The sequence below is a fragment of the Papio anubis genome, chromosome 10 (assembly GCF_008728515.1).
Source record: "Papio anubis isolate 15944 chromosome 10, Panubis1.0, whole genome shotgun sequence".
NCBI lineage: Eukaryota > Metazoa > Chordata > Mammalia > Primates > Cercopithecidae > Papio > Papio anubis.
In genome coordinates, this window is record NC_044985.1 from 75,238,369 (window position 1) to 75,259,976 (window position 21,608).

Sequence of the window (21,608 nt, forward strand, 5' to 3'; positions counted from 1 at the left end):
AGGTTTAGCTGCACCCGTGATGATTTATTTCTTAAAAGAAAGAAACAAACATGACAAAATGTGCCTATTAAATCCAAGGACTTACACAAGTAGCTGATATTTTATGTATTTTTCTGTATGATTAAAATATTTCATAATCAAACATTAAAAACTTCTTTTTTCTGTGGCAATATATACATAATATGAAAGTTACCATTTTAACCATTTTAAGTGTGCAGTTCGGTAGTATTAAAGCACATTCACATTGTTGTATGCTATCACTATAATCCATCTCCAGAACTTCTTTCATCTTCCTAAACTAAATCTCTGCATCCATTAAACACTATTTCCCTGATATGGTTTGGCTCTGTGTCCCCACCCAACTCTCATCTTGTAGCTCCCATAATTCTAAAGTGTTGTGGGAGGGACCCAGTGGGAGATAATTAAATCACAAGGGTGGCTCTTCCTTGTGCTATTCTCATGATAGTGAGTGAGTCTCACAAGATCTGATGGTTTTTAAAAGCAGAAGCTTCCCTGCACAAGCTCTCTTTGCCTGCTGCCTCCATGTAAGATGTGATGTTCTCCTCCTTGCCTTCCACCATGATTGTGAGGCCTCCTTAGCCACGTGGAACTGTAAGTCCAATAAACCTCTTTCTTTTGTAAATTGTGCACTCTCAGTTATGTCTTTATCAGCAGTGTGAAAACGGACTAATACGTTCCCCATTCCTCCCCCTTTCTAGACCCTGACAACAACCATTCTACTTTGTGTCTGTATGAATTCAACTACTCTGCATATCTCGAATAAGTGGAATCATACTATATTTGTCCTTTTGTGACCGTTTTATTCACTTAGCATAATATCCTCAAGGTTCATCCACGTTGTATCATGTGTTAGAATTTCTTTCCTTCTTAAGGATGAATAATGTAGCATTGAATGTATATGCATAAACAGATTTTGTTTATCCATTTATCTTTTGACAGACACTTGCACTGCTTCTTCCTTTTGGGTGACATAATTTCACATTTTGGGTGGCAAAATTAAACAATTCAAATAAAAATAAAGTAAAATGACAGGAAAGTTCTAGAGGCAAAAATAAAATGTGTGTCACATACGTGAGTGTGGTGTGTTGTGTGTTTTACAGTTGAGGAGGAGTCTCCTTGTCCCTCACATGGCACGGTGGCATGGACCATTCACGCCAGCTGGCTGTATCCCCTGTCAGAGGCAGGGCTGGCTGTGGGTGGCAGCTGCACTCTGCTACCTGGGCTTCTACATCCAGTCCTTGGGCCACTGCTCCCACAACATGTGATGTTCTGGCTTAAGCCAAACAGCTTCCTTCTTCCTTCTTGTTGAAACTGGCAGAAACCAAGAAAGAAAGCAGTCTCAGGCAGTTGGCAAGTAGTAAGTATTGGGACTGAGAAGTATTTGGAAGCTTTGTGCTGGCACGCCAATTGCATTGAGGCAGCCCCAGCCCCACCAATTCTTGCTCACAGTCCCCATGCTTTTTGGCATCATGCCTCATCACTACTGCTCCCCTGAGTGCTTCCAGATGCCCTCCACCAGGGGCTTCTCAGACTGAGAGCATCAGACTGCTGCCTCCCTACCAATGCTACTCAGAACCACAGTGCATTACATAAAACAGAAAAGCGGAGCTGCCCTGTGGGGTTAAGGGGCGGGAGCAGGGTAGATATGAGGCTGTGGATCCAAACCCCAGTGCAGCTCCAGGGAAGCCCCATTTGAAAATAGCCGCATAAGGCTAGTGATTAGAAACGCCAGCTCTAAAGCACAGGGAAGAAGAGGAGGATTGTAATCTGGAGAGGGTCAAGCTCTTCTAGGCAAGGCCAACCAGCTATTGTGATTAAAGTAAGTGTGTGTGTGTGTGTGTGTGTGTGTGTGTGTGTGAAGGGCGTGATATCAAACTGCTGGAGCTCCCCCTGCATTGCCAGAGCAGCTTTTTTTTTTTTTTAGATTTGTCCTCCAGAACCTTAGGGCTCCTCAGGGCACAATTTGAAAATCACAGAATTGTCTAGTCTCTTTTAATCCTGATACTCTGCAGACTGTTATCATCCCCCACACAACGAAAGGTGAATCTGAGGCCAAAGCCCCACAGGTAGGAAGTGGCTGAGTCAGGAATGCTCCTTCCAAAGACAACTTTATTATCCTTCAGTAGAGATGCATACGCTGCGGCAGCTTGAAGTAGGGAGGCTTCTGGAAACTGTGGGGATGAACCAAAAATGAATCCTTTCCCATGCTGGGGAAGCCCACTCTGGCACAGAAACAAAACAAATTATAGCTGTTGGGGAAACAGGCCAAACACGGCTGACTGAGCCAGAAGTGGGGTTATTGCTCATCTCCTGGGATCCCATTGTGTGTAGGTCTCTTGTTCTCCCCACACCGAGCTCTGGGTCTCCTCACTCGCGTGCCAGCTGGGAGGCCCACAGGCTACCAGGCATCTGGTAGAAACACACCAGAGCAGCCGCAGCTTCAGGTCTTCCCTCCCTGCCTTGCCGTCCAGCCCCCGGTGAAGGAGAGGGGGCTGGCCATGCGAGAGACCAGAAAACGAAGGGAAGAAACGGAAGCTGGTTGCCACAGAAAGCGATGGTTGGTGGGACTGGTGTCATATGTCAAGTTGGAGGAGCAAAGGCCAGTGGGGAGATGGCTGTGGCCTTTGTTGAAAGGTCTGCCTGGGAGCCAGGTTTCAATTTCTGGCTCTCTTTAGACAGGACCCGTTTCTCTAATAGCTCATTGAAAGGTGAGAGAAAAAGGAAAGAGCACACAAATGACCCCTTTAAAAATATGACAAAACCTAAAATGTCTTTGGAAATTTCAAGAAGTCCTTGAACAGAATCATAATTTCATTTTTATTTTTTCTTTCCCTGAGGAAATTCAGCATGGACCTGTCTCCCTCTTGTGGAATTAATTTTGCCACTTGGTTGTAGAGAGTTTACTAAAATAAAAGGAAAACTTATGGGGACTTCTTGTTACCTTATCTCTCCATTGTCTTTCTTTGTGCAAGAAAAGACAGCAGTATTGTAATTATCAAAGAAAAATCTTTACTTTTCTGAAATGAACAAGTATTTAGAAATAAACTTTTAATCTAACACTTTCGGCCGGGCGCGGTGGCTCACGCCTGTAATCCCAGCACTTTGGGAGGCCGAGGCGGGCGGATCACGAGGTCAGGAGATCGAGACCATCCTGGCTAACATGGTGAAACCCCGTCTCTACTAAAAATGCAAAAAATTAGCCGGGCGAGGCGGCCGGCGCCTGTAGTCCCAGCTACTCGGGAGGCTGAGGCAGGAGAATGGCGTGAACCCGGGAGGCGGAGCTTGCAGTGAGCCGAGATCGCGCCACTGCACTCCAGCCTGGGCGACTAAGCGAGACTCTGTCTCAAAAAAAAAAAAAAAAATCTAACACTTTATAGTACCAAAATTCTGCCTGTAAAACCTAGTGCTTAAAGATTTAGTTTTACTTAATTCTTCAACGTTAGACAGAATATCCTCGCCATTTTATGGTTTAGTGTCGACAAAAAGAGTCAAATTCTGTAAAATATTTGAAGACATTTATTCTGAGTCAAATATGAGTGACCATGGCCCATGACAGCCCTCAGGAGGTCCTGAGAACATGTGCCCAAGGTTGTCGGGGTGCAGCTTGGGTTTCATACATTTTCTGGGAGGCAAGAGACCAGTCAAACACATTTAAGAAATACATTGGTTTGGTCCAGAAAGGCGGAACAACTCAAAGGTGGTGGGGGTTGGCGGGGGGCGGGGGGGTCCAGTTAATAGGTAGATTCTAAAATTTTCTGGTTGACAATTGGTTGAGCTTATCTAGACCTGGGATCAATAGAAAGGAAAGTTTTATCATGCAGATGAAGCCTCCAGGCAGCCGGCTTCAGAGAGAATGAATTGTAAATGCTTTTAATTTTTTTGAGACCGAGTCTTACTCTGTCGCCCAGGCTGGAGTGCAGTGGCCCGATCTGGGCTCACCACAACCTCTGCCTCTCCGGTTCAAGTGATTCTCCTGCCTCAGCCTCCCGAGTAGCTGGGACTACGGGAGAAAGCCACCATGCCCAGCTAATTTTTTTTTTTTTTTTTTGTATTTTTAGTAGAGGCAGGGTTTCACTATGTTGGCCAGGCTGGTCTTGAGCGCCTGACGTTGTGCTCCGCCTACCTCAGCCTCCCAAAGTGCTGGGATGACAGGTGTGAGCCACCGTGCCTGGCCTGTAAATGCTTCTTACCAGACTTAAGGTCTGAGTTGATGTTGATGCCGGTGAGCTATAATGAATGCTGTCCAGCCCCCACTTCCTGTCCTGGCCTGAACCAGTCTCTCAGGTTAAATTTTAAGACCACCCTGGCCGAGAAGGAAGTCCATTCAGATGGTTGGGGGCTGGGGGGGGGCTTATAATTTTATTTTTGGTTTACATAAGGAAGGTAAAAGAAGGGCCATGACAAAACGAAATTTATTTTTCTTCAGCCAAACTCCAAAGTTCTTTGCAGAATTGTTAGCAACAATGATACAAGACCACAACAGCTTGTTACAGAAGGTAGCTAGTCGGGCATCAGCAGGGCAGGACGGGGCATCTCTACTCATCAGGAATGTCAGGTGATCATCGGATGATGTTCAGGCAATTGTAACACTACCTCTCTAATATAATAATTGGTTGCAGCCAGCGCTGCAGGGAGAGGCAGTTTCCCTGCACATAAAAACCCCTGAAACTGGTAATGGGCAGCTTTCGGCAATTGGGCACCGGTCTCGAGCATGCACGTTAAGAAGCAAAATGGTGGAGTACCACCTTCCCGGCTTTCCACTGGAAAAGGGAGGAAAGCCTCGGGTGAGCATGCATACAACTCCAGTAAACACGCCACGTGCTCACCTCCTAGGCGCCAGTAGGCTACCTCGCATGTGGGCAGCTCACCTTAAGGGAAGAATGAAGGGAAAAGGGGCTCACAACGCCAGAAGTGAAATGCGTATGAAATCCTAGGTTCAAGGTCAAATGGGTCAGTTGACCTCCAAGTTGCCGCTTTGGTCTCTTCCAAGTGTACTTTCCTTTCTTCTCTAAAGCTTTTTAGTAAACTTCCGCTCCTGCTCTGAAACTTGCTTCAGTCTCTTTTTCTGCCTTGTGCCCCTCAGTTGAATTCTTTGTTCTGAGGAGTCAAGAATTGAGGTTGCTACAGACCCATAGGGATTTGCCACCGGTAACGCGGATAACTTCCAGCAGTAACAAGCTGATATTTATTATCATTTGCTTTTCGCAAAGCATTAGGCCAAACACTACACCTAAATTATTGATAAGGCTCTGGTGAGTGGAGGAACACCAGGGCTCTTGTCTCAGATCGAATTAGATAAGACGATAGGGACACACGTGGAGCGGTTTTAAGGAGCGGAGAATTTAATAGGCAAGAAGGATTAAGAAGGAAGGGAGAAGGAAGAAGCGCCCCTGTACAGAGACAGAAGGAGGGGGACTCCAAAGCCAAGAGAGGGAACCGCACCTGCCACAGAAACCAGTCAGGTTTATGAAGAGGCTGGAGGAGGCGATGTTTGATTTGCGTAGGGCTCAGGGGTTTGGTTTGACAAGGCATGTCATTCACGTAGCCCGTGAAAAAAATGGCCCTTCTACCCTAGCCTTCTAATATGCAAATGCAGGGCACCACGATGTTCTACATACGTGGGGATATGTGGGGGCAGCCATGTTGGCAGGCACATGTGGGGCAAGGGCAAGAAGGCTACAGGAGTCACCATGTTGGGTGGACCCAATTTCTAACGGCTGGCATTTGCTTATGTCCAGCCTGGCCATGTTGGGTGGACCCTTTCTAATGGCCAGCATTTGTATATCAAAGGTTGCTGGCCTGGCTGTAAGAGCTGGGGCTTTACAAGAGAATTTTCCGAAGATGCTTTAAAAAATGAAAACTTTCCAAGGACCCCTTTTCCTCTCTATTTGCCTAAAATAATTTCTTAATAACTCCTACAACATTATCTTACTTTTTGCAATAAAATTACTAGTCTAATTTTACTAGGAAACTGAGGCTTAAAGAGGTTAAGCAACTTGCTTGAGGTCACATAAGCAATTGCTGAGGTTTAAGTTGGATTAATATCAATGATCCTAAATGGAGACTTAGGAACAAAGAATAACAGAAGCACATATTAAATTGCTCTCTCAAATTCTGGCCTTCAGGAGATGAGCTGAGAGAGATGTAAATAATCCATAGGGTTTTTTTTTTTTTCTTTTCCCCTTCTGTGATATTTTGAAAAATAATCAGCCTGTATGTGGCGTGGCTTGTATTTCATAATTATTTGCAAGGTTAAATTAAACATTTAAACAGAATACTTTGGATAACACAGAGAAATTACTCATGCTACAAGATGGGCGTTGGGATTCCCCTGTTAGGAGGTGTGGAAAATGCCTCTTGTCAGGATTGTTCCATTACTGCTTCTAGCCACACCCATTCCATTGGGTGCCGGTTGCTAGTAAGACAGATATTACAAACCAGCATGATCAGGACGTGACAAAGCCACATTGTTGATCCTAAAACCCCTGGGGCTAGACAACAAGAAAGGATAGGGTAACAGAGGCACATATGAAACAAGTCCGTCTTTTAAATACTTACTATGGTGTCTTTGTCAATTTCCTATAAAATGTCTTTCTGTTATCTTTGAACCAAATTTAGGTCTGCATACAAGACAGAATAAATAGATGCTGTTAGTGACCTCCATCGGACTGTGGAACCTTGACTGCTTTGGTGATTCTTTTTCCCATAAATTTGGCTGTGAGTCAAAGGGAGCCATTCCTGTGACATCACCAACTCGTCTTCTCTATAGCACTCTTCTTCTTCTGGGGACTGTTTGGTACAATGGAGAAGAAAACACAGGGTCCAGTTGTTGATTTTTCTGAGCCAAAATAGCTGTTATTAATTGCCAGGAAGGCAACATAAACAGAGCAATTCCAGAGGGGTTGGTGAAAGAGGCATCTTTAAGCATGTAGATGAAAATGACAGCCTGGGCCAGGCACGGTGGCTCGCACCTATAAGCCCAGCACTTTGGGAGGCTGAGGTGGGTGGATCACTTGAGGTCAGGAGTTTGAGACCAGTCTGGCCAACTTGATGAAATCTCATCTCTACTAAAAGTACAAAAAAATTAGCCGGGCGAGGTGGCGACATGTGCCTATAATCCCAGCTACTCGGGAGGCTGAGGCAGAAGAATTGCTTGAACCTGGGAGACGGAGGTTGCACTGAACTGAGATGGCACCACTGCACTCCAACCTGGGCAATAGAGTGAGACTCCATCTCAAAAAAGAAAAAAAATGAAATTAAAAAAAAAAAAGAAAATGGCATCTCTGAGATAGAAGTTCACATCAATTCAGTATAAATATTGTGTTAAAGGGGTTTAGTTTTAGTCAATAGGCTTGAACACAATATATCAGGAGGATGCTTTTGGCACAAGAAACAAAAAATCCAAACTCACCTGGTTTAATAAGAAGGGCAATTTATTTTTCCTAAGAAAAAATACGTGCTCAGGTAGCTCAGTTGTTTAATTCAGAGGTGAAAGGATGTCATGAAGGATTCCATTTTTTTTTTCTGTGTGTTCACTCTGCCATCTCATCTTGGCAGTGTCATCTCCTCGCTTCCCATACTCATAGACACAAGACAGCTGGCACAGCACCAGGTGTTGTGTGCAGACATGAAAACGTCTAGAAGAAGAAGGGAGTCTCTCTTCTTTGAGCTTTTTTTTTCCTTTCAAGAGTAAAGAAACCACTTTTTAACCCCCACCCCCAACCCCGAGCAAATATTTGCTCATAGCCTATTGGTCAGAACTGGATCACATGCACATGCTTAAAATGTGCCAGCAAGGAAAATTGCACCACCACAATTGGCTTAGACCAATCAAGATTGATCCCTGAATCACATGGGAGGAGAGTAGTCTCAGGAATAAAATAAGACCTCTGACATTATTTTTAAAAAGGAGCAGAGTAGGGGATGGCCATTGTGTTGGCAATCAAAAGTACCTGTTTTATGGTTTGGGATATGTGAGTACATGTACATATGTTTTCTTTTTTGAAAGGTCCTTTCTTTTGGGGATTCTATTTATAATCTAGACCCCTTCTCAACAATTTGGAATGTAACTTGGCAGAAATAACCACCTGCAACACCTATAGGAACTTTGAATGAAACACCTCTTAGTTAAAAAGAAAAGAAAAGAAAAGAAAAGAAACAAACCTCGTAAGAGTACAACTTTCTTGGCATTAGGAAATTATAAAGAATAAACAGTGTTTATTACTGACACTTTACATTCATTCTAACAATGGGCCTTCCCTAAGCAACTTTGCCAGCAGTCTCCAGACCAAAAAAGAGAAGAAAGCCCGTTACATCTTTATTCCAAAATACGTGTTTTAAATAATGTTCTCTAACTATAAAAGCAATTTCATGTAATCCAAAAAATGAATATTTATCACACTACGTATGTGTGCATGTATGCATGTGTGTGTGTGTGGAGAGAGAGAGGGAGGGAGAAGGGGGCAGAGGAAGTAGGGGAGAGGACAAAGTGGGGGAAGAAGATGGTATATTGTTTAGGAAAAGTGCTTAATAAGTCTCTAATATACAGACAATGAGGCTCCAGGGAACATTTAGAAGGAAACAGCAGAGACAGTGAAATTGCCTTCCACGTGAAATGAATAAGAGTGTAGCTTTGGGAAGAGAAGAGAAGGGCGGAAAGAGAGACAATGAGAGGAGAGGCGAGCAGAGCAGCCAGCCAGAAAGCTATTGCCTGAATTCAATACGAGAGATTCCTACAGTAGGGCAGGTAGAGAACTTTTACAAACAATTTCATTTGAACTTGTGTTCCTGATATGTGATCTTCTTGGATACCCCAACTCTGTGTTGTCTTGCCTCATGCCCTAAGGTTTCACGAGTTTTGGGAAAATAAAAATGGCTGAATTCCACGCCTGTGTCAAGGTGGAAGAAGGGGGTCGAGAAGTGCCATGGATGATGACGTTTTCATGAGGTCAAGTTTAATAGAAGAAACCTGGTACCACAAGTGACAGTGACAAAGTACATCCCAGGATGCACAGGAATTTTGGAGACGACCTCAAGCTCCCCATGAAATTTGGAAAGGTGTGAAAACAATTGTATTTAAATCTTAAAGGCAGGAGGCATCAGCTGACACCTGGGTTGCATTGATACAATTAAAAATAAATACCTTGTCACTGCGCAGCTTTATGTACTTCCCCCCACATATCATAAGCATTTTCATGTTTTTAAAAATATATTCTGTCTAAATCTGAATTCTTAAAAACTGTACTATGATTTATATCCTATTCCCATTCAAAGACATAAAATGAAATTTTATAGGCCTGCTACTTTGGATGATAATGGAAGATATTTGTGCAGTTGTTATAAATTCATTTGGGTAGGTTTGGACAAATATTTAATTTTTATTGTGTACCTATAAATAACTAAATGCTGAAATAGCCAATGAGTTGTCCTCTTAAATTTTAAGTAGTAAAATTGCATAAAATGTGCCAAAACCTCAAAATAAATGTAATGTGCTGAGTTTAAATGATGTAGACAATTAAAACAGATTCGTGTGGTTGTTTTCCTTCTTTAAAATTGATTTTCCTCTTACTCCTGCATTATTCTTCAACTCTTGGATGTAAGGGTGAAGACACAGACTGAGTCTTCCTTATGCCATGAGGCTAGTTTATTTCTTTGTTTATTTTAGTTTTTTATTTAAAACAGTTTTTATGGGTACACAGTAGGTGTATACATTTATGGATATGAGAGATTTTGATACAAGCATACAATGTGTAATAATCATATCAGGGTCAATGGGGTATCTAGCTTACTTCTTTGTTTTTTCAAAACTGAGTATGGATGGATTTTCCTGGCACATAAAAACTCTTCATTTGTTTTTAAGACAAAATACTGATCGTGAATATCAGCTGTTAATACAAGCAGATGCATGGACCTGTGATACCAGGTGTGAAAGCATCAAGCAGAGCACTTGGGTAGTGGAAGTAGAGATTTTTTCTTTTCATTTATTTTCATGTTCTAACTGTTCTATAATTTCAGTTATAAGACAAAATTTAAATTTTAAGGGCCCTCTTACGAAAGACTTTGCTATTATCCTATAAATACATCAGTGTTCCTAACCTTTGACCTTTTCAACCCACTAAAAAATGCTAAGGTTGTTTAATATTTTGGATGTGTGAGATGACACTGATGAGCTTTTGCTGGAAGCCCTCTCCCTCACCCCGTCTTCTGTGTCAGTCCTGTTAATGATGTGACTTGATGTGCTGTTATCGTAACCCTGGGGAGAAAGCACAGCTGGGCACTTCTTTCTCAGGAACAAGAGCGGCCTTCCCTAACGGCTGTAAGAAGATGTGGAGTCATCTAAGAGAAGTGCGGAGATAAAGAAACATCCTCCCTTACTCTAAACAACAATGGGTGCCTGTACGGGTGTGGGCAGCGTGTATGTGCAATGTCTTTCACTAGGGAAAATTGTAATTAGAGCCACTGTTGCTCTGGGCGATAGTGAGCCATTATTGCCCTTTTCCCAAGCTTGCAGGTGGACAGAATTACGTTGCCTTAATAATGAGCCTCTTAAGTGCCAGCTGTCATATAGCATAGCAGTCCTATATGCTAACAAAGCCTTCATTAAATGGTTTGCTCCCAATCATTTGCCTGCTCTTTTTGCCTTTCTAGACACTGACAACTTGGCCCCTCCACCCCTGCCTCCAGACCTTCCGTGGACACGCTTAATCACTGCAAGAGCAGCCTGTGCCGTGCTTGGTGAGATGGTAATTTTTTTAATCCTACGTGTCTTCATATTATTTTTATGCCTTATTTCAAAAGTTTTTAAACGAGGTTGGTAGCTTACATTCTGAGCTATCATTCATTCCATGGCAAAATAATAATTGCTAATTTTCTTCTTCAGAGAACCAGAGCTTTATCAGGAATAACATTATGCAAATGACTATGCAAATGCCAACCAGAAGAGTACAGTATCTGGAAAAAAAGTTCAGATAAAACCTTCAGAACACATCCAAAGTTGGCTGGAAAAAAGAACTGAACATTTTAAACTATAAGGTCACCATGGTAGCAAAGGGAATTTATTACTAATAAGAATTTTGCAAGAAAGCTCTGCACTTAAAATAAAAGAGGTAGGGCATGCATTCATATTTATTCTAGCTTAATTTATTTATGACATTATGGTTGTCTTTGCCAACTGTTAAGTCCCCTTGGGGTGGGACTCTTCATCCTTTGTGTGGTTCTAATGGTTCAAAACGCTTCGTGTTCAACCTTTTGAGGCTTAAAAAAATAATCCTCTATTTTTTCTACTTTCTATATATTTTCTTATCATTAGTATTTTTAACTTTCTCATGCTAAATCTTATTGGAAGAAAGTTCATGGAAATACTACAGAGAAAAACGCTCAATTTTTTCAAAACATAACTTTTAAGGTATTGGTAAAGAAATTGTGTCTTTTGGGGAGACTGAGGCGGGCAGATCACGAGGTCAGGAGTTCGAGACCAGCCTGACCAACATGGTGAAACCCTGTCTCTACTAAAAATACAAAAATTAGCTGGGCGTGGTGGCAGGTGCCTGTAATCCCAGCTACTTGGAAGGCTAAGGCAGGAAAATTGTTTGAACCCCGGAGGCGGAGGTTGCAATGAGCCGAGATCGCACCATTGCACCCCAGCCTGGGCGACAGGGCGAGACTCACACACACACACACACAAAAAAAAAAAAAAGAAAAAAGAAATTGTGTCTTTAAAAACTATACATTATTCCTCAGGACACACCCTTTGAAACACCTGGAAAGAAGCCTGGTTTCAGCATAAAAGGAATTCCAACACTGTTTATTTCACCTGTGTGATGTATGCATCTACTTAATGACCAAATAAAGGAAAAGTTATATTTAGTAAGCTTTGTGATAATAAACTGGAGGTTTTAATTTTATTCTACCTTTTTAAAAGACCAACTATTTAAATTTAAGAGAAGAGTGTTTGAAAGGCCTTCGATTTAAAATTTACATAAGTAAAATGTATACCCAAATTTGACCAATATGATAGCCAGAGGAAAACAAAACCCAAAGGCTGGCCAGGTGTGGTGGCTTATGCCTATCATTCCAGCACTTTGGGAGGCTGAGCTGGGCAGATCACCTGAGGTCAGGAGTTTGAGACCAGCCTGGCCAACATGGTGAAACCCCATCTTCACTAAAAATACAAAAATAGCCTGGCGTGGTAGCGCACGTCTGTAGTCCCAGCTACTCGGGAGGCTGAGGCAGGAGAATCGCTTTAACCCGGGAGGTGGAGGTTGCAGTGAGCCGAGACTGTGCCACTGCACTACAGCCTGGGTGAGCGAGACTTCATCTCAAAAAAAAAAAAAAAAAAGAAACAGAGAAAAAGAAAAAAATCCCAAAACAAACAAACAAACAAACAAACAAACAAACAAACAAACACAAAACCCAAAGGCCCCACTTGCCCTGGCCTGAAATTCCCAACATAAAGTCCCTTTCTCTGATGCAAATCTTCTGTCAGAAGGTGTGGACACACTGGACTAGAGTCAATCAAGCTGGGCTGCCCCCATCTGAATCATGGGGTGCTTACTGAAAAACACAGATGCTTGGGCCCACCCAGCTCTGCTGAGTCAGGACCACTACGTCTGTGTGGCCTGAGATTTGCATTTTCAGCAGAATCAGCACTCTAAAGTGCTATATTATACCGTGAAAAATTAGGAAGGGCTAATTTGTGAGTTCCCTTATAGAGACCCCTTCAGGAAGGAGACAAAGAAGAGTTTTATAATGGGAGGGTAGGGGTAGTGGCAGCGGGAGATGGGCCTCGGGGAGAGTTCAGAGATGGAAAGGGGATCAAACATGGGAAGGATAGAAGGTGGAAGCTCTTGAAGAAAACTTCAGTGACTTAACTCCTTTGTCCAAGGCTAGACAGCCACAGAAGCTTCCGGGGTGATAGAGCTCTGTACCTTGCATCCCCAGGCTTTGGTGTCTCATGACCCTGAACAGAACCCCAGCTGCTACCCACGTTAATTAACAACTCTGAACCTCAGCTTCCCATCTGAACTGGGTATAAAGTAGAGCTTTGATGAGGATTAAAAGTAACTGAACCAGGAAGATAATTTAACATGATGGTTAAGGGTGTGGTTTTGGAGTTGGGCTTCCAGGCTTCATGTCCCAGCTCCAACATTTACTACTTGCGTGACCTTGGCAGGTTATTTAAACTGTCTGCACCTCAGTTTCCTCATCTATTTACTGGTGCTAAAAAATTAATATATAGCCTTTAGGGTAGTTGGGGGGAGTAGGCATTAAATGAGAAAATACATGTTACAAATCTGTGACAGTACCTAGCATATAATGAGCAACTCAATAAATGTTACCACCTCTCATCATTATTTCATATATCAAGCAGCTGGCACCTGGTGGGAATTTAATAAATGATAGCTATTATTAGTAGAAATAATCACTCCTGGCTTCAAGACAGGCCAAAACCCTCTTTATTGCCAAAACCCTATGACACAATCCTGGTTGAGTCCCCATGCCTTGTTCGTAGTCTGTCATGGCAATGCCATTGAGGTTATTTGGGATAACATGTGGCCAGGAGAGTTATTGTGCAGTGGTATATGCACATATAATTGAGCAGAGAGGTTTCTGAATGTTTTATGAAGGTGTGTGGGTGGAGGGGTCAATTGCCCTGGGGAAGCTGCAGGAGCCTCTCTCCCTCCTTCTGCTTGGAGAACCTGGTAGCTGTGGCAACAGCAACAGCAGAGAGATGGATCTTTCGGAAAGTAATGGACACACTAGAAAAATATTTGGAAATCCATGACCTGTACTCATTTGATTCAAAGCCTATCACATTCCCTCAGGAATCTGTTGTTGTTATTTGCCTGTTCACCACAGCAAAGATTACTTCTTTTTCAAGACTTGAAACAATGATCATATATGTATATTTTTCCCGATGGGCACCGTGTTTTAATCCCTCTGTTCTTAAAATTTACCAATTTGTATTTGCTGCCCAGTTTTTTATCCTTTGTTGCCACATAAATCCTGCAATCTTGGTAGAAAAATAAAGAATGCAGGAGAGCTGTTTGACCTTTGCTCCTTGCTGGGCATTGGTGTCATTTATAGTTATTAGGGTGGGGACAGAACGGAACTCATTGATGGCTGAGCGGATGGGGAGAGAACGGGGAATGGGGAAGTGGGCAAAGGAAAGAGAGAGGGAGGAGAGCACAGATTACCACAAGAATCTCATGTTGTGCTTTCACTTTGGGCAAATATGACACTATTAGTCCTTTGTGGGAGCTTGAAAAGGCACATAGGGGAAAGAAGTCTCTGGAATAAACAGTATGACCTTGGCTGCCATGGCTCTACTAATTTGGTTTTGCAGAACTGAAATAAATGGATGCTAGTGAATTTGCATCAATTCCATTTAAGGCTTTAAAAAGACATATGGATAACATTATTGGCTAGAAACCCTTAAGAAAACTAAGGTAAATTCTTCTCATGGCTCAAGCTAAGTCTTATAGCGGTTAAAAATTGAAAGCCTTAGGCTGAAAAGCTGAAGGTCTCTATGTTACCATTGCTAAACCGTTGGTTTACTGGGTAGTAGGGCTGGGGATCAATCTAAAAACCTGTCAAGCATGGTTTTTTTAAAAAGTAAAACAGATAGGTCAGGTGCGGTGGCTCATGCCTACAATCCCAGCACTTTGGGAGGCTGAGGCAGTTGGATCAATCGAGGTTGGGAGTTCAAGACCAGCCTGGCCAACATGGTGAAACCCTGTCTCTCCTAAAAATACAAAAATTAACCAGGCATGGTGGTGTGCGCCTGTAATCCCAGCTACTAGGGAGGCTGAGCAGGAGAATTGCTTGAACCCAGGCAGTGGAGGTTGCAGTAGCCGAGATCACACCACTGCACACCAGCCTGGGTGACAGAGTGAGACTCCATCTAAAAATAAAATAAAAATAAATAAATAAGTAAAACAGACAACTTGCTTGTTCTCATGGAATACATGACAACCGTAAGCAAATGAAATTCACAGCATAAACCACAAAAATTTTAATTAACAAAAAATGTAGTAAGAGAGGAAATAAGATGATTTGTTGTCAATGTAAATATTTTAAAAACAGTGATTCTTCAGATCAGGCTAAAATTAATGTCACTATTAAAGTTTCAGACAACTTTGTAATTTGGGCTAAGAAACATTTATTGAGCACCTACTCTGTGCTGGATACTGTGCTATACCATGGGTATATAGTGATAAACAAGGAGACAGAGGCTGGCTTCAATGTAAGGACCTTACACTCTACTGGGAAAGATTAAAAAACCAACAAACAACAAAGATGCAAATACAGGACCCATAATGCAAGAGTATAGGCACTTAATAGGTGTCACTTTGGGGGCCCTCTACTGATAGCTACAGATAGTGTAAGCTATTTTTGAAGAATTAATGATCAGAGAGATCTCCTAACCACATGTTATCCCAGATAACCTCAATGGCACTTTTATGTCTTGAAGACAGCGTTTGAGTTGGACCTTAAAGGAAGCTTAAAACTTCAACAAAGATGTGGAGGGCAAGTTCTTCTCAAATGAGGCACAGCAGTGGTGGATACCTCCACTCAGCTGGGCAGCAGAGTGTGTGTATGAGAGAAGTGAGATGTCAGCTGGTGTTACATTGAGCGGTTTGGACTTCATGGAGAAATACTGAGCCATCAATATTTTTGAACAGGAAGGTGACATGATCAAAGAGATCATTTAGGAATCAATCTGGTGCAGTTGGGCAGAAGGATTGTCAGGAAGCGGGTATGGAGGCTGGAGATCAAACAAAAGGGTGAAGTCAGAGGCTCAGTGGGAATGATCCAGTCCAAATAGGATATAATCCATTGAAACAGAAATGAAAGAAACTGTCAGTAGTCAAGTTTTATGATTTAAAAACTAAGATGTTAATAAAAAAGTATTTGATTACCAGCTCGACAGTATCTAGGTAGCTTTGCTACATTCTGAGGCTACAAACTGCTTGCTCCAATCAACTCAGTAAAAATAACTGCATCTCTAATATTTTTATTGTTCAACTAGATCCTCTGTGACAGCATCTAAGGGCAGCATAAAGCAAAACCTAAAAATACATGCATACCATTTAGTCTGTCTTATGAACATTTTTGTATTTGTGTGTGTGTGTGTGTGTGTGTGTGTGTTCGGTAATTTCTGGGTGAGGAGCTTAGGTAGAATAAATCAGTTTGAAAATGTCAATGTTAGCCTCACCAAGGTTGGCTTTTTAAGAAGATTATGAACCATTATTTGGGAGGTTATTCTATTTTTTTTTCCTGAAGTACAACTTCTTATTCCCGAGGAAAAATATTAAACTTTCTGATAATGAACTATGTGACAGATGAGACTTACAGCAAGCTGTTCTGCAGTTCCTGCCACAGGAGAGCGCTGTTACCTGTGAACAGTCTGACAGGCTACAGGAAGAACTTGGCTTAAGTCTCCCAAAGAAAGAAAGAAAGAGAAATTGGAAAATGAAGTTTGAGATACTGGCTTTAACTTGTGATAATAATAGGTATTAATAGGTATTCCAAATAGAAAAGAAAACTTGGAATTTTGAGAGGTGTGGAACGGAGAGTTTAAGCATATGATACAGGCTACTTCAATATATATCATTCCTTATTCATTGATGCTGTTGTTCCCCTCTTTTCTCTACAAAGAGTTACAAACGAGAAAAATCAAAGAACTGACAACCAGGGCTGAGCCACTTGGTCATATTCCATTGTGCGAGCATATGCTCCATATAATATTTATGAAGGATATTTGTAATTGGTAGGAAAATGATCCAGGGTGCTGCTCTAAATTAGAAAGTGCATGTAATTAGGGATCTATTTCCCTGAGCAATTATCATTTTACAGGTAAAGGTCTGGTCTGTAATCTGAGGTCATTAACTCTTAAATACAATGCTGCTAAAGAAGTCTTCAGAGTTTTCTCTCTCAAAGAGACAGTCTTGAATCGTTCAATTTAAATATGGCTTTCCTCCCATTGTGCTCTTTTTTTTCTTTTTTGTGTGTCAGATGTACTCTCTTTTAGAAAAGAATTATCTATTATTCATACTATTTGCTTAACTCTCTTCTCCAGTTAGTCGATAAGTTTCATGAGGCTCTATATCTAGCCATATAGCTCTGACCTCCTCTCTGAGCTTCATTTTTCTTTTCTTTTCTTTTCTTTTTTTTTGAGACAGAATTTTGTTCTTGTTGCCCAGGCTGGAATGCAATGGCACAATCTTGGCTCACCGCAACCTCCCCCTCCTGGGTTCAATGATTCTCCTGCCTCAGCCTCCCAGTAGCTGGGATTACAGGGGCCTGCCACCACGCCTGGCTAATTTTGTATTTTTAGTAGAGACGGGGTTTCTCCATATTGGTCAGGCTGGTCTGGAACTCCCGACCTCAGGTGATCCACCCGCCTTGGCCTCCCAAAGTGCTGGAATTACAGACGTGAGCCACCATGTCCAGCCTGAGCTTCATATTTCTACATCCAGCTGCCAACTTAACTTTTCTACTTGGATATTTAATAATCACCTCAAATTTATCATGGCCCAAACAACTCCTCACCCCAAGCAAACGTGCCTCTCCCGCAGACTTCTCGGCTGAAAACCCAGGAGCCATCACTGACTCTGCTCTGTCCTTCACACACTATGGCCAGTCCATCAAGAAAGAAGTCCCTGTCATTCCAACCTTCAAATATGCGTGGAGTCTACCTGCTTCCCATCATTTCCACTGCTACAATCCTAGTCCAACCACCATGTTATCTCTGCCATTGCCTTTGCACCTGCCTCCTTGGCAGAGGTATACTTTGAAAGGGGAATCAGTTCAAACCATTTCCCTGCTTAAAAAACTCCAGTGGCTTCCTATCACAGTCAGAGTAAATTCTAAGCCCCTTACCCGGTCTGCCAAGACCCTGTGGTATCTGACAGCCATCTGTCACTTTCTCCTTTATTCACTTCAGTGGGTCAGTTGTAATAGCCTTCTTTTAGATTCTTAGAGAAGCACAGAGCCTTTGCAAGCCTCTTCGTAGAACTTTCTCCAGATCTAGTCTGTCTTATTTGCCATAGTATCTCGAGTACCAGAAAGAGCAGCTAGAATGTGGGGGACACCAGGCCAGGCACGGTGGCTCACCCTGTAATCCCAGCACTTTGGAAGGGTGAGATGGGCAGATCACCTGAGGTCAGGAGTTCAAGATCAGCCTGACCAATGTGGAGAAACCCTATCTCTACTAAAATTACAAAATTAGCCCCGCATGGTGGCTCATGCCTGTAATCCCAGCTACTTGGGAGGCTGAGGCAGGAAAATTGCTTGAACCCGGGAGGCAGAGGCTGTGGTGAGCCGAGATCATGCCATGCACTTCAGCCTGGGCAACAAGAACAAAACTCTGTCTCATAAAAAAAAAAAGTATGTGGGGGACATCAGTACTTGTTGGTTAGAGGAATGAATAAAGTTAGCATTGTGGAAGTCAAATATAGTCAAAGTATTATCAAGACCAGGGCAAATCCAGATCACCTAGAAAACTGAGAAAAATGGAAGGAGATGTAGAAAACAAGGTCAGATCTATATATATATGAGAAGGTTTATACAGAAGATATGTTTTAATATGATAGGAATCCATTGTATTCTAGAGATTATGTTATCATAAGAAACAATATGCTAACAATTTTCATAATTCTTTAATGATAATACTAAAACATTCCTTAAGATGAGAAGAGGTAATATTTAAAAGTACATTCTAAGTCCATTTGTACCTTGATTTTTGCATAGATGACTCATAATAACAAGTATTTTGCATACGAATTTGAATGTGGGAAAAGTACAGGGGCATTGCAAATAAGAAATGTAACTATTCAGCTAACATTTGAATGAGTGCTGCTATAAATGGTGACAGCATACGAGACCACTTTCCAAATCAAGCCCCAAGTCAAATGCCTTTTTAAATGAAATTGAACATATACAACATACTAGTTTCAATGTTGGACAACGAAATTATATAATTAGTCTTCCACCTTAGGCTATCTCTTTGTCAATAGCATAATTTTCTACTCTTTCATAAAGGGCTGACAATTGACTTATTCCATGGTTAAAGAAGGCCTGTTACCAAATGAGCAAGCCTATTTATTGTAGAATTTAATTCAGCTTTCTTGTTTGTCCATTAAAAAACACATACAGAAAACTTTTGTAAGGAAACCTTTTAGCTTTTCTTCCCTAAGGATTGCTATTAAAAAGCACACCAAAGCAAGGAAGATTTGAGCTATTTTAAAATATGTAACCCATAGTAATGAATTAATTACCATATAATACTTAAAGCTTTGATTATTCGTACATGAGAGCTTCCATTATTAATGATTGCTTATGAAATTAATCTTTCTAATTTCCATTATGATTCAAATTAACCTGATTAGTTGGTCTCATGATTCACATTTCTATCAACCTCTACTTTTAATTTCTGAAGCATGAAATGACACAAAATGTCTTTGGGGGGAAAAGCACTTAAAATTAAGATTTTACTTTGATGTAGTAAGTAAATGAATTGAATTAGATGAATAGCAGTTGAACTTTGCTTTCATTCACACACTGTCCTCTGGTGTTTAAATGTCTACATTGCATGTTAAAATGAAAACCCAAGATCAAATGCAAAAAGTGAATAGCTTCTTGCACTTGGGAAGGTCCGTTTAACTTTATGTTTGGTCTAATAATTATCCGCCCTATCAAGATTGTGAGTGGATAAAAAATTCAAATGACTTGATAAAACTCAGTGCTTTCTAATAACACAAACTGCAGGTTTATAGAACACATATTTATGCTGACAGGATAGAGACTACGTTTTTAAAAGTGCACTTGGAGATTTCTTTTAAAGTGAAATCATTCGGTACTGAAGAGTTCGCTTCATTTCCCCCCTACATGTTCTTACTGAAGACTCTTCACTAGAGGTTTTGATGAAGGAGAGTTTAGTGATGGTCCAGTGTAGCCATCAGGAGCAATTAGGCCCTGAATCAGGGCTTTGGCTCATTTTGGAATTCTGTAATCCTAGCAAACATTCCCCAATTGCTTCAACTTGATTGTTTCTTCCAACACCTTCTCTCTCTTGATTTAAACTGAAACCAGAGTTAAAATTTTCTTAATGTTTTTTGTTTCAATTTAGTTTACAATTTATATGTGTGTGTGTGTGTATATATATACACACACACATATATATACACATACATATACATATATACACACACATATACACATATACATATACACACACATACACATATACCTTACATGTCTCATTTTAAATCTTTTGGATTGGCTGGAGTCTAGACTTGTCGATTTCATTGTTTTTAAATTTTTTTAGCGGTTTTTTGCCCCATTGTCTTCTAAGTGATGACTGTAATCATGCTGCCTTTTCAAATGTCATGAATGTAATTTTATTTGTTTAGTACAGTTGACTGAGGAAGCCCGGTGAGGTCCATGACCAGGGTCTGGAAAATGATAAATGTTAGCCTCAGGGAATTTATCATTTTATGACAATATGTTCACTAAGGGAAAGTCATTCCAAGTAATTAGCATGATGCCATCAGGGAAAAGCTACTTTTTGAGAGCAATGATTTTTTTTTTGCAGGTAAATGTATTTATCTGAAGCTGGAAGAACACCTTCAGACATAATGGGAGCATTCCCTCATGGAGAGTGAGGGTGGCCTAAATGACCTTGTAAGTGATTTTTGACATGAGGAGTCTGTGACCCAGAATATGCTTTTATAAATTTCCCACCGCAGGGCACTGATGAATGACACCCAGCAAAACCTGAACACGTGATCTCCAAAACATGGGAAATTTACTCTTGGAGTGATTTATGCCCAGGAAAATTAGGACTAGCAATCATTTGATGCTGGTCCTTGGAGGATCTTAAAGGATTTAAACATTGAAAAAGGAATGCATCATACAGGTCACTGCCTTGATATATTACAGCCCTGCAAATTACATTGGGATGTTCTGTTTTTGAAGGCTCATGAGGGCAGAGGGCATCCCTGGCTTTGCCCACTATCGAATTCACTGCACCTAGCAAAATGTCTGGCATAAAATAAGCATTTAATAAATATTTGTTGGGGGACTGGATAGTGAAATTTGGCATGGTAAACCAAAACTATCCAAATTATAATATTTTACACTTTCCACTATTGATTATCTATCTTTTGTCTGTCTGTCCCTCCCTCCATCCATCCATTCATCCATCCATCCATCCCTCCTTATATCTAGAAAAAAGACTACTCTGAAATTTGTGAGAACTAATATGAATGGCTTCATTTTTTATAAAGAAAGAACTTACACTGGCCGGGAGCAGTGGCTCACGCCTGTAATTCCAGCACTTTGGGAGGCTGTGGCGGGCAGATAGCTTGAGCTCAGAAGTTTGAGACCAGCCTTGCCAACAGGGTGAAACCTTGACTCTACTAAAAATACAAAAATTAGCTGGGTGTAGTATCTTAAGCCTGTAATTTCAGCTACTTAGAAGGCTGAGGCAGGAGAATCGTTTGAACCCAGGAGGCAGCAGTTGCAGTGAGCTGAGATCGCTCCACTGCACTCCAGAGTGGGTGACAGAGCGAGACTCCGTCTCA

General features: G+C 41.4%; 1 long non-coding RNA gene across 3 annotated transcripts; it reads left to right on the plus strand.

Moving 5' to 3' along the window:
* Positions 1–614: 614 nt before the first annotated feature.
* LOC103876394 lies at positions 615–21,372 on the plus strand. 3 transcript variants are annotated; one of them, XR_002516207.2, is made up of 5 exons: positions 615–1,840; positions 8,867–9,078; positions 10,669–10,763; positions 10,901–11,126; positions 20,618–21,372. It is a non-coding gene; the product is annotated as an uncharacterized LOC103876394 (long non-coding RNA). The 3 variants fall into 3 exon arrangements; XR_002516208.2 differs by having other exon boundaries at positions 10,669–10,755; XR_002516206.2 differs by having other exon boundaries at positions 10,669–11,126.
* The last annotated feature ends 236 nt before the right edge of the window (positions 21,373–21,608 follow it).